At 35.5% G+C, this 13,819-nt stretch overlaps 1 protein-coding gene across 1 annotated transcript in view; it reads left to right on the top strand.

Moving 5' to 3' along the window:
• LOC306880786 (calsyntenin-2-like) overlaps window positions 1-13,819 on the top strand; it is a 222,906-nt gene that overhangs the window by 58,720 nt on the left and 150,367 nt on the right. The gene's annotated exons all lie outside the window — the stretch shown is intronic.

Raw genomic sequence — 13,819 nt, 5'->3', positions numbered from 1 at the left:
TTCTGTTGACCCAACTCACAGAAGTGTTACAGTGTATAAACAAAACCGTTTGTCAAAATTTAGATTTATAATTCATAGAGCTCCTATCATTTATAGGAGCTCTATGAATTATATCAATTTTATATAAAAGTCCAGATATCTGCTCAAGAAACCATAACCTTCAGGATGATCTGCTTCTACTAACCAGTTCCCCTTAGTCTCACTCTCTGATGGCACATCAATGGATCATTCGCAGACAATCTTGTACGTGTATTGCACACCAAATGGCACAAAATTTCTCATTCCAGTATGATTGGCTGGTTTCTGCTTGGCCTGGCAATCACAGGTTCTTATGGGTAACAAAAAAAGTTGTTTATAGTATCGGGTTGATGCAGTGAAGGCTTCATTAAGGGTTAGTATAGATTTGAATGTTGTTTTATTTTTTTAGTTTTTAGTTTTCACTCTCATTGTTAGTTTTAGTTTAGTTTCAGTATTTTGAGAAATCTAGTTTAACTTTTACCCCCAGTTTCATAGACAAGGCTTAAGACTAGTCCCAGACTAAAATGTAAGTATGAGCTGTTTCAACTGAAAGAAACTTGCACTGACTGATCTTAAAATATATCAGTGCCTTTGTATTGTCTCAAGATGGATACCAGTAATGTCTTTTTCTAAGGCACGTTTATAAAATTTACTTCAAAGTCCTAATTGAACTATGGCCTAATCCTGGTTTAGTCTAAACACTGTCTGTGAAACCGGGCATTAGAATTAGTTGTATTTTAGGGCTGTCAAAATATGTTAAGGCTGTCAAAGTTACTGCACCAATATTTAACAGCATTAAATGCCTCATCAAAGTACTATTGCTAGTATTAGTGCTAATTAGTAGCATTTTCATATGCATAGCATATGGCTTGTAATAGTATACCATGTCATCACAAACCAAACCTAAAATGAATTTGTGACCCTTTATATTTTAGTTTAGTTGATTTTGGAGTCATAGAAATATATTTAGTTTCAGTTGGCATGTAAAAAACTGGTCAGTAATTGGTGATCACCAACTTGGGCCAGTTAATGATCAGCTTAGACCAACATGATTCCAAATACCATGCCATGTTTGTGAGCATCTTCATGGGTGGGTGGGGGAAATTCTGAGCACTGTGGGTTGAACATATAGGAGAGGTTGTCGTTGTTCTGTGTGAATGCAGGGAAGAGGCGAGGAAGGTCATTACTAGCTTATCGACCCACCAACTTGCTTGGGCTTCACATACTGTAGGGCTGTTACTCACACTCACATACATCAGTGCTTATGAAATAGCCTTGCCATAAAGACACGTTTGTTAGGGGGTGTTCTCATTTATCAGAGGAGGTGTCCATTGCAAAATTGGCATGCTGGATCAAACATAATTACCAGTTATGCTGAAATTTACGAGCTGAAGGCAGCTCACGAATGCTCATCTATACTGGAGAGTTTCTGAAGAATTTAATTGAAAAAAACGTACTGAAGGGCTGCAAACTGAGTTTTTAATTAAACGTAGTCATCCCTTCATGGCTCCACACTGCGCCAATGCTTAAGTAAGCATTGCATCACTTAAAAGAAAAGAGCAAGAGTGACACAGGTCGTTTGAACTTCTGTGCTGCGCCGTCTTTGACATCGCCACCGCCGCTCTCCCACAGAGGTGAATGACCCGTGCCTAATTACCACTACCACCGAGACTCTGCAGTGGCGCTCCAAGGGGAGGAGAAACTAGCAATCAGAGGAGAGCAAGAACAATTAAACGTGCCCCAGAGGTCCTTGCAATTATCTTTTGAAGTAATTTCTCATTTTCACTCAATTACAGGGCTTGAAATGGAGAATTTGAGCATGAATGTTTGTATGCTTGCATTACCCACGTGATGATGAAGCCAAACTGGATGAAACTTATTGGAGAGCTCACTTCCAAATAGACCGCTCATGACAACTTCTGCTGTTTCACAGAATGCTGAGAGAATAGAAAGCAGAAATTAACTGAAAAAGGGATTTGAGACTGAAAAGAGGCTAATCCAATTTGATGGCAATCAAAATACAGAAGTTTTGCTAAATTAGATTTTGATTTATCTTCGAGGTATCCTTGTGGACACCAGATGACAAAAAGCGTTTGTTTCTAATTAGCGAATCATTCTGGCGGGATTGTTTTTGGCTTCTTACTAACAAGAGCTTAAAACATTAAATGAAAAGATGTGGCATTTTTGCTCCTTGCGATTCATATCTTCGTGGTATGATTTTATTTATTTTTTTATGCAGTATGGTGTTACGAATTTATTCTTGTAACCACATATTATAATTAATCCTTATGCAGACAGACCGTATTCAAAGTAAACTGCTCATCTCATTAACTCGAGATCCCATCTGAACAAAAATGAGTCTTGTTTGCTAAACTCTGGTGCGTCACAGCTCAACGCGTGTTTACCGCTTAGCTGTCCGTCCCGTTTCTGTTAGGCGTTTTATTATTTTTCCATAGCTGCGTTTAGGCGGTATGAGGGGAAGGCTTTTTATTTGCTCTGATTCTGCCTGTAGTACTGTCAGTAGTAAGCAGTACAGGGGCCTGTGAGAGAGCTGATACATTCAGCGAGTAGACAGACATCTCTGAACCTTTTCTCCTTCGCCTGTCACTGCTGCAGCATGAGCAGTTGATCCTCGCACACACAAACCTCTCCTCACCAGCTCGCTTATCATTAACTAGGAATCATTTTTGGGGCCTGAAGACTTCTGCTTTTTTGCATGCTGCCTGTTTTATCCATACTTCTTTTGGGACTGTATGAATGCGTGTGGAAATCTGGGCTCAGGTATTTTATTATACATTGAACTTTCTTTTAAATCACATGCCCTACCGAGCTTCTCACACCTGGTTCAGGGGTTACATATTCATTGTTTCCAGTTCACCGGTCCCCGTTTGCACAACTTTCCATAACAGCCTAGTAGCAACGGTTCATATTAGTAGTATGACTGCTAGGCATGGATAAATCTGTCCCTGCCTACGGCCTGAGATGCTGGGATAAGCTCCAGCATCCCCCGCAGGACAAGCGGTTTGGAAAATGAATAGATGGATGAATGGACCAAATCTGTATGACTGCAATACTCAGTTCTGCAGTGTTCTATACAAAAAAAACAGGATATAAATCAATGAAAATTAAATTTTTTGAAAATAATTTAATGTTTACCATTAGTAAACATAATCTTGGATTTGGTTTGGTTTTTACACTATTAAGACCTGTCACACCAAAGATAAGTATAAGTAGAACTATAAATATATAGTTTAAAAGTCATCCTAAATTTAAAAGAATAGCCCACACCACAGCTATATTGATGATGACACAGAGGAACAATATTGTTGGGATCACTTTCTATATATATATATATATAATATTATATTTAATTTTATTTTTTTTCGGCTGATGGATTACAATGACAGCCAATCAGAATTGATCTTGATTCAAAGATCTCAAGCATTTAAAGCGGCAGACGACATAACTGCAGCACACTTCCAATAAACGTAACGTTATTGTGCCTTGTTGTTGATGCTAATATGTTATCTTTATAGCTAGTGATCTTGGTGTGAACAAGCCTTTAGTGATCAATCTTGGGTATTCAAATTTCAAGATTTCGCACTGTGAACTTCACATTTGTGAACCCTGAGTTTATCTTATATTATCTAATATTTTCTTATCTTATACTTATCTTTATCTTATATTTTGAGTTCAGTAGCATTGATTGAATGAGGCAAATTTGCAACTTTTTCTTAACTTTTAATGGCAGTGAAATGCACAAGCAAAAACAAGTAATGATATTTTTCTCAGACACTGAAGCTAGCGTGTGATAATGTCAATGACTTCAATTAAATATTAATATTTATATTAACTTTTTAAGTTAACTTAAGTAATTATTGTTTAATAAGGTAAGCAGTGAGGCAGTTTTTTAATTGGTTGTTTGTTGCAAAGCAACTAGCTTTTATATTCTATGGTTTAACACAAGTAATTCAGTGTTAGCATGCAAAGGATGGAGTAGGACTTTAAAACCCAATTCTAAAAGAGTAAAAACCTGCCAGTGTTAAAACTTTACCCAGGTTTTTTTATAAAGATCTTATGTGCAATGTAAAAAAATCCAGTTTGTTATCATGAATCATAGAGCATACATTCACATTAGCTTGACCTTTAGCTTGATTTGAGCTAATTTTATTAAACCATTTTTGTCATTTTATTGTTGCTGACACAATATATTATTATTAAAACATAAGCGTGTCAAACTGTTTTGGAGATGTATGTCTCTCACATTTAATTAGACCCCGTAGAGACTTTGATAGTAGGTATACAGAAATTGCCTAAATGCTATCCCCCATGCAGTTTTCATATGCGGCCATAGTTTTAATTACATGTATAACCACAGTTTTAATCACAACTGTGTAGTTAGGTCAGTCAATCAATGGGTTGATCACTCAGTGTAGGCAATGACTGACTGGCAGACTAATCGAAGCACAATGTATAATACGTGTTCGCTTGCTGTAGCACTGTTCAGAGCCTGCTCTGCACTCTGATTAGTATTCTTCAGTAAAACTGTTATGAAACCGCAAAGCCCATGAAGCTGGGCAGACTTATGCCTTGCAGGACCTCAATTGTCACCCTGTGAACCGCAGAAGGTTTGTCCTGAAGCTTTGTCTGAGAGGACGGCTGCAGAGCTCTGCGGGACTCCTGCTTTCCAATAACCCAATAACGGCCACATCAACACAGGGAACAAAAGTGATAATAGCAAGTACACATTGTGCACTGCTGACTGGAGTCAGGATTTTAGTTTAAACTCTAAAGGGATGAAGGCGGTCAGTCTTAGATGGGATGCACACAAAACCATTTCGATATGTCTCATTTAAATCGCTGGTCGCTGTACTTTTGATACTTAGTAGGATAAACATTAATAAAATATTACAAAGAAAGTATGTGTTTGTATATAAGTATATGTTTATTTGATGAATAATACAGAAACCGTAATATGAAATAACATTACTGTTTAGAATAACTGTTTTCTATTTCAATATGTTTCAAAATTTTATTTATTCCTGGGATGGTAAATCTGAATTTTCAGCAGCCATTACTCCAGTCATCAGTGTGACAAGATCTTTTTTTTTTTTTGTGTGTGTTTTTTTGCCTTTATGATGATAGGACAGTTTAGAGTTGACAGAAAGCTAAGTGGGAGAGGGAGGTGGGGGGATCGGGAAAGGTCCTCAGACAAACCAGGATTCGAACTCGGGACGCCCATAGTGCAATAGTGCTGTGTCACATGATCCTTCAGAAATTATTATAATATACTAATTTGGTGCTCAAGATTTTTTAAGTTATTATTATTATTATTATTATTATTATCATCGATATTGAAGTTATTTTTTACCCATTTTTGTGTCATTTCAAAAATGTAAAAAATTGAAAGTTCTTTCAAATTGTAATAATATTTTACAATATTGCTGTTTTATGGCATTTTTATAAATATAAATGGTGATAATAAGAAACATCTTTCTAAACATAAATAAATAAAATGAAATAAAAACAAATAAAATATATTTTTGACTGGTAGTGTATTTTTATTTTCTTCCATAGGAGGAACCATCATTTTGGCCCAGTAGTTGCCATAGTGTTTTTTTTTTTTTCCCTACAATTGAAAGGAATATTTTTTTATCTTTTATCTTTTTATCTTGGCACAGTCTTTTATGGGCATTTGCCCATTGTATTCAGCTTTCATTTTCACAAACATTTTTTTTCACTCTTGTCATTCCAGTATTATTTCATAAATTCCATCTTTCTTTCATTCTAGCTGCTAAAAGTCTATTAACACTCTGTCTACCGCATGGTAAATTCTTGCTGACATGCCATTTCATAATGGGCTTTTAACATGTGTTATGTGCAGTTTTTATAGAATGCTGACGGTCCGACTTGCCAAAAAAAAAAAAAAAGCTCATTGCTCCAGGCAAAATCCTGCAACTCCTTTCCACTCACATACTCTGGTGTCATTGTATTCTCTGACTCTGTCTCTGCAGGTGTTACAATAGGGGGAAAAAAAAAGTCTTCTGACAACTAGATGAACAATGGCCTCAGCTGTACCAGTGTCACCTTTTCCCATCTATGATCTAAACATAGCATGAACAGGCACCGCAGATATGCTTATTTTGGCACGTCTCGATATATCAGATGGTGCTGATGCCTTCCAAACCTCAGGCAGCAGGTCTAAGTATGGTAGCATGATCTTTCCTGTTGTTCTGTCTGTCTGTCTGTCTGTGTTTTTTTTTTTTTTTAAGCTAGTGAGTACAGACTTATTGACCTCCAGGTTATTGTGTTCGTGAGGGAATGAGTGTTAGATCAGATGGATGGAGAGGACTGGTGTTCTGTCAGGATTCAGGATGTCTCTCTATCCCTACAGATGCTTACTTGCGATCATCATCGTAATTCATACCGTTTCTCTCTCCTTTATGCTAGACTGCCTGGGGCTGCAGCTTTGGTCAATCCCTATACCATACTTTTAGTTTTTGTTTTGGAAATATACTCTTTTGGAAATAGATCTCTTGTCCAGTTCAATCCAAAACTACAAATTTCTTATTGCTCTCCATCACTTCAAAGTAATTAAGATAATAATATATATAATAAATAATTTGAATACTTAAATAATACAAATATATAAAAAATACTTTCATTATTTTATATATGTTTGAATTAATGTAATTAATTCAGTAATATAATGTTTAATTTTAATTAATGTTTAATTCATATAAAATTAGTTCTTTAGGAATTTAATTAATTAAAAAAAATAATTTAAAGTGTATTTAAAAAAAAAAAAAAAACTTCTGTACTTTCCTTCAGTATTTCCATTTTAATGGAAGACAAATTATGATAAGTTGATATGCGTATTTTAAAGGTTATTGTCATTAGGAGTATATGCTAGCATTTAGATTAGCCTCAAAGCTAACATACTGATGAAAGCCACAAAAAAGTTTTGATTTCAGGAGTCTTTCAAATGTGAGTTCAGTGCTAGGAACACGGGGTTGGCTCTATGTGAAGTGAAAAGCAAGCAGAAAAATATTGAGACAGAATAAGAAGGTTTGAAAATATGGGATGAACCCGTCAAGGGCAACAAAATGGAGTATTTGTTCCTGCGACACTCTCGGTGGCTGAATATGAACTATAGTCATTATTCAGGATACGTCAATAGTCTTTGATTTCTTTCATATTTAATAGAGAATAATACAGAGTGACTCGAATGAGAACATTAGCCTGTTTCAGGTTCTCTTGTTCTTATTTGCCCAAAGCACAGTCTATAGTTAGCGGGTCAATAGTTAGACAATACCTCTCTCTTTGATGTACCCTGACAGTTTTGAAGCATGTAGATAGCTTGAGTGCCTGGATATAATGACTAGCATAATATGCTTGCATAAAAGAACATTTCAGTATTTGTTCTCTCTCGCTCCCGTTCTCTTTGTACCCTCACACATGCATATGGTTATAAGTGTGTGTTTTCAAATACGGTTTCATTATTGAAAGCTCTTTTATTTCTTTTTGATGCATGTTTCTTTCTCGGCATATAGGACAAGAGAAAAAAGTATGAGTCATGTACGCCTCAGCGCTCAACACACTTCTTGTGTCATTGGATTGGTCGCTTTATGTACATTTCACAATCGCATATCCAGTTTTATTGGGTCATTTTATCAGCACCATCTTTAATGGTTATTGATGTTTGAAAAATTGCCTCTGACTTATAATAAAATAATATTTTTATCTCAAATCAATATTTTACGTCCATTTTATTTATTTGTTAAGTAGCCATGTAATAAGCGAGGTAATGTACTGCCAGCTGGTCATTATTACAGCGTAAACCCCTTCAGGATCACTTTGTGTCAGAGACCTGATTATTCTTGGTTTAAATTGTGATAATGACCCTCTTTGTTTTACATTATGCCCTAATTATTTCCTTACCCAGGTTTCTACAGCTTAACAATAAATACAACCTGAATTCTGGAAATGTTGGGACATTTAAAAAAAAAAATGGAATAAAATGAAAACTAAAATAATCTCAAATCACATGAGCCAATATTTTATTCACAATAGAACATAAATAACATAACAAATGTTTAAACTGAGAAATTGTACAATTTTGTGCACAAAATGAGCTCATTTCAAATTTGCTGCCTGCTACAGGTCTCAAAATAGTTGGGACGGGGGCATGTTTACCATGGTGTAGCATCTCCTCTTCTTTTCAAAACAGTTTGAAGACGTCTAGGCATTGAGTTTATGAGTTTCTGGAGTTTTGGTGTTGGAATATGGTCCCATTCTTGCCTGATATAGGTTTCCAGCTGCTGAAGAGTTTGTGGTCCACTTTGATGTATTTTTCGTTTAATGATGCGCCAAATGTAAAAAAAAAAGAATTGTCAAATTAGGACTCGTCCATGTTGCCATATGGCTTCCTTTTTGCATGATAGAGCTTTAGTTAGCATCTGCAGATGGCATGGTGGATTGTGTTTACCGACAGTGGTTTCTGGAAGTATTCCTGGGCCCATTTAGTAATGTCAATGACAGAATCATGCCGATGAGTGATGCAGTGTTGTCTGAGGGCCCGAAGACCATGGGCATCCTACAAAGGTCTTCGGCCTTGTCCCTTGCACACAGAGATATCTCCAGTTTCTCTGAATCTTTTGATGATGCTTTGCAATGTAGATGATGAGATTTGCAAAGCATTTACAATTTGATGTTGAGGAATATTATTTTTAAAGTATTCAACAATCTTTTTATGCACTCTTTCACAGATTGAAGAGCCACTGTCCATCTTTACTTCTGAGAGACTCTGCCTCTCTAAGACATCCCTTTTATAGCTAATCATGTTACAAATCGGATGTAAATTAACTTAATTAGTTGCTCGATGTTCTCTCAGCTGAATTATTTCAAAATTTCTTGCTTTTTCAGCCCTTTATTTCCCCGTGCCAACTTTTTTGAAACATGTAGCAGGCATCAAATTTGAAATGAGCTCATTTAGTGAATAAAAGTGTAAAATTTCTCCATTTAAATATTTATGTTCTCTATGTTCTATTGTGAATAAAATATTGGCTCATGTGATTTGAAAGTCTTGTAGTTTTCATTTTATTCAAATTTTAAGAAAAAAAACGTCCCAACATTTCCGGAATTGTGTTTTGAAGGGAAGTCGGGGGGGTGAATGTACAGCGCTCTCTCCATCTTCAATACCACGACTGAGGTGCCCTTGAGCAAGGCACCGAACCCCCAACTGCTCCCTGGGTGCCGCAGCATAACTGGCTGCCCACTGCTCCGGGTGTGTGTGTGTTCACTGCTGTGTGTGTGCACGTTGGATGGGTTAAATGCAGAGCACAAATTCTGAGTATGGGTCACCGTACTTGGCCGTATGTCACTTCACTTCACTTGAAAGAGATGATGAAAATTGTATAGACACGTTCTCCAACGTCTTCAGTTCAGATCTCAGTTCAGTCCATCAAGACTAATGTATTCATTTACCCTGCAACCAGAACTCTAAGACAGGGAATTATTTTCTTTCTTATCCTTTATCTTTTGCTGTGTCACTTGTTCTTGTCTGTCTTTTGCTTCGACAGGGGTGTCACACACCTTTAGGAGGGGACACCAGTGTCAGTCCTGCATCACTTGGTGCCCAAGGCAAGATAAGATATAACAAAAAGAAAAGAAAAAAAATTAGGTAGTTCTGTTTTTGAGTTTGACGTGTAAACTTTTTTTTGTAGTTGTTTTTGAGTGTAGAAAAAATTATCTGCATGCAAGACAAGCAGGGTTTGAATTTATATATTATATTCATATATTATTTTAAATAAACAAATAAATAAATAGACATAATGCTAATACTACTTCTTATAATAATAATAATAATTATTATTATTTGATTTTACTAATTATTATTATTATTATTATTATTATGAAGAAGGTCTCATTGTCATCAATGTCTAATTATCTGTGGAAGGTGTAATGATTAAGTGTGGTTGAGTGGCTGATTTTTTTACAATATTTTTTTTACAATAAAAATGCAACTTAAAATGTGTATGATAATATGTCTATGATAATTCTTTCAAAGTTGCATTTAAATAAACCACTTGACCCAGAAATCAGAGTGGGCATGTGTGAGAGAGAAATACAGCGGATTGGATGTCTGATAGATGGATAAGAACGTACAGAGACAAAATGCAATGGAAGGGAATAAGACAAAAAAAGAGAAAGGGAATGTTGGAATGAAACACAAGGCAGACTGCTCATAGCTTGAGGCTACACTCCTCTGCCTCCTACTAACCAGCCCTCATCCAGCTCAGGACTCCGGGGCAGCTGCGATCCGTGCCACATTCAAACACACTCTGGCCTGGGTTGCAGCTTTCTGTTATTCTCTGGGTGGATTAGCGTGGGAGACTAGTAATGTCTCTGTATATGTGTGTGTGTGTGTGTGTGTGTGTGTGTGTGTGTGAGCGTGCTTGCACTTGAGTGTGATATTGTGCGAGAAAGCAAGTCTGATTCAAGCAAAAATTAAGTTTCATATTGCCAAAACTCGCACAAGGAGATTTCAAAGCTTTGTGAATGCAGTACATCTGAGGAGTGGAGAAGAGGAACATATTATCTCAGCCTGATAATACTCACTTGAGCACAGAGGGAAACTGGCAGAGAGGCAATAACAAAGACCATGCTGGTTCTGCTTCAGTCACAGATGAAGAAATATTATCAGGTGGAGGAGAGCTCAGGAGGACATGTGACATATTCGCGGAAATTCAAACATATCAGGCCATTTGAAGACTTGTGGAGTAAGGAAATATATTTATTTTTGTTCCTTTTGCCAATTATGTATGGAGCAGTGTAGTATTTTTAGACTTTTTTTTATAGTTAGACTTTTTTTTTACTGTATACAGTACTATAGTAGAAGCATGTTTAATTATGATTTTGTTCTTGGCACAATAACTAATAAACATTTGCATTGTGAAATAAATTATACATAATGTATTATACAGTATTAGGCCTGTCAATTAATTACATTTTTAATCTAATTAATTACATTATATGATCATTAATCAAATTAATCGCACATCAATTTGGACTGAGAAATGACACCCCAAAATATAAAATCATTAATGGGTTAAATGAGGAAAGCATTCAATAGACATTACAAAGTTGCTTTAGAAAAAAATATTAACACTTTTTTTTCAGTAGCTGCATCTGACATTTATGTATATTTACACAGACTTTTCAGATGCATTTACACTGCAATTAGAGTTGTATAAATAATGCTATGAGATTATTAGGTTTTAAATGGGCATTAATTGGTTTAAAATGATAAAACGACAAGAAATTGCTCTAAATATGAAACTAAAACCGACAGTAGGTGATTGTCTTTATGAATAGGTCATCATTGGTTCACTCGAATAGTTCAAAAATGTGGTGAAACATTGCTGTGTGTTGCTCTGAAAAGCTCAACAGTTCTGCTGTGGCTTTGTTTGGAACTATTTTCCTATTTGAAATTCAGAGCTGGGTAGTAACTGATTACATGTAATCTGGATTACGTAATCAGATTCCAAAAATTAAGTACTTGTAATCAGAGTAAATTACATTTTAAAATACTCGTAATCAGACTACAGTTACTTTTTTATGGATTACATGATTACATATTATTCACACAATAGCAATACATTTTTCATAAATCATTGATTCCCCCTAATTTCTCTTTTTCATCTTTTAAATTTTCCTTTCTAAAATAGTCTACCGAATATATACTTATTATATATGTATAAATAGTCTAGTCTTGCGGACATTCAAACAAAGATCAGTCATTAGTCAGGTGGAGACAGCATTTGACCACTGGATTTACAAAAATCAGTTCAGGTTTAAGAAGGGTTTCAACATTGCATCAACTACTGATGAACACATTCATTTTTATTTGAATTATTACTCTATAGGTTTTTTAACCATGTATTATTAATTATAACTAATTAAAATGCACATATTCACGTTATTTCTTAGATACATGTAATGCAGGCATTCCAAAACCTTATTCACCAAATATATTTGCTTTAAGTACCCCTGAGATTTTAAAATAAATATTTAAATAATTATCACATTTGCATGTTCACGATTTCTTTGATGTTGATTAATGATCACATGGCATGCAGGTAAATTAAAATATTTAATCTTTTTTAGTAAGTGTTTTATTTAAAACTAAGACTATAGAAACACAACTGTTCACTCCTATACTTATGAATAGGAGAAACTGCAACACGCAATATGGAGGAATAGTCCCACCTTCTAAATGAAAGAGTCAAATTTCCCATAGAAACCTGACTAGACTAACCAATGCATATGCACAGTATAAGCAGGTTATGATTCAGCATGCACATTGCCTGGTCTAGCCTGAAAAATAAACTTTTTAAACACTATTTGAGCATAAGAAACAACATTCATGGGGCAATTAATTTCAGATTTGTGTTGCTGATTTGACATAATGTGAGTTCATCGAGCAGTTTTTGAGATTTCAGGATTGCCCTGTTCATTAAGATTGTCTTGTATGAGCTGACTGGAGGCGTTGCAAATATGGCCGCCAAGTGAAGAGACTTTCCTCAAAAGGGAGTTCAAATAATAAAAAAAAATTAATAAAAAAGAAAGGGAGTTTGTTTTAAAATGATTTATTTTAATTTTATTTTTTTATGATTTAATTAATTGTCAGCTTTTCATTAAACTCACAACCCCCCTGCGAACCCGAACCCGAGTTTGGGAAACTGTAATATAATGTTTAATGCTCTTGAAATTACAATGAATGGAACGTGTTTTCTTACTCTTTGCATTTTTTACATCATTATGGTACAAGATAATGCTATTTAAATAAATGTGATAAACGAGTTAAATCAAAAGTAATCTAAAAGTAATCTCAAAGTAATCTGATTATATTACCTAAAATGTGTAATGTAACAGATTACGTTACTGACTACAATTTTTGTCATGTAATCTGGAATCAGTAACGGATTACAATTTGTAAGTAATCTACCCAGCTCTGTTGAAATTGAGCAATAGTGACAACGTGTCTAAAACACAATGTCTTGTTTATTGAACTTTTGCAATTGCACAGATATTCAGGAAAAAATCAGCGCACTTGTTTGTGTGATATTGCTAATCTATATGACAAATATAAGAAAATAAAAAAAACAGACAGGGGCATTTTTGCCCTCATATCTTCAATATTCGAGACATTGTGTGCATTCTAATAGGTTACATCACAGTCAGTCAAATGCAAGCAACTGCATGCAGTGTAAATGTCGTGCAGGTTTGGGATGGGATGCGTTAAATTTTAATATGTAATTTTTTCCATCACACTAAAGGAATGCTAAATCAACAGCCCTAATTTGCCTTTTCATTTGCACCTCCTTTGAGCTGACTATCAGTTTACATCACCAAGTTGTCATGTTTTTTAAACTCCTCCCCTTAAGGTTACAGCAAGTGAACTGCAGACAATTGCTTGTCTGAAGGCTGTAATTGTATCATCATGACAGGATTTAAAATAACCATATTCCCCAGACTGTTCAGTGTGTCTCTATACCCACCTTCCTTTTTTTTCTCACTGGTTTTGAGGTGTTTATTTCAGCACAGCTTTCAACCCTTACAAACACTTGGTCTCAGAATCTCCTGCCAGTGGGATGCGGTCACGACCTTTAAACACAGAGAGACCTCACACTCCAGGTCTCCCTTTGAGCACCTGTATATATGTGTGTGTGTGTGCTCACTGTGTTAACAAGCAGCTTGCCAGGTGTTTGGAAGCGGTGTGCGCTATGAGCCTGTGTGA

The sequence above is a fragment of the Barbus barbus genome (genome assembly GCF_936440315.1).
Source record: "Barbus barbus genome assembly, chromosome: 15".
Classification (NCBI taxonomy): Eukaryota; Metazoa; Chordata; class Actinopteri; order Cypriniformes; family Cyprinidae; genus Barbus; species Barbus barbus.
This window is presented reverse-complemented; position numbering and strand designations above follow the sequence as displayed.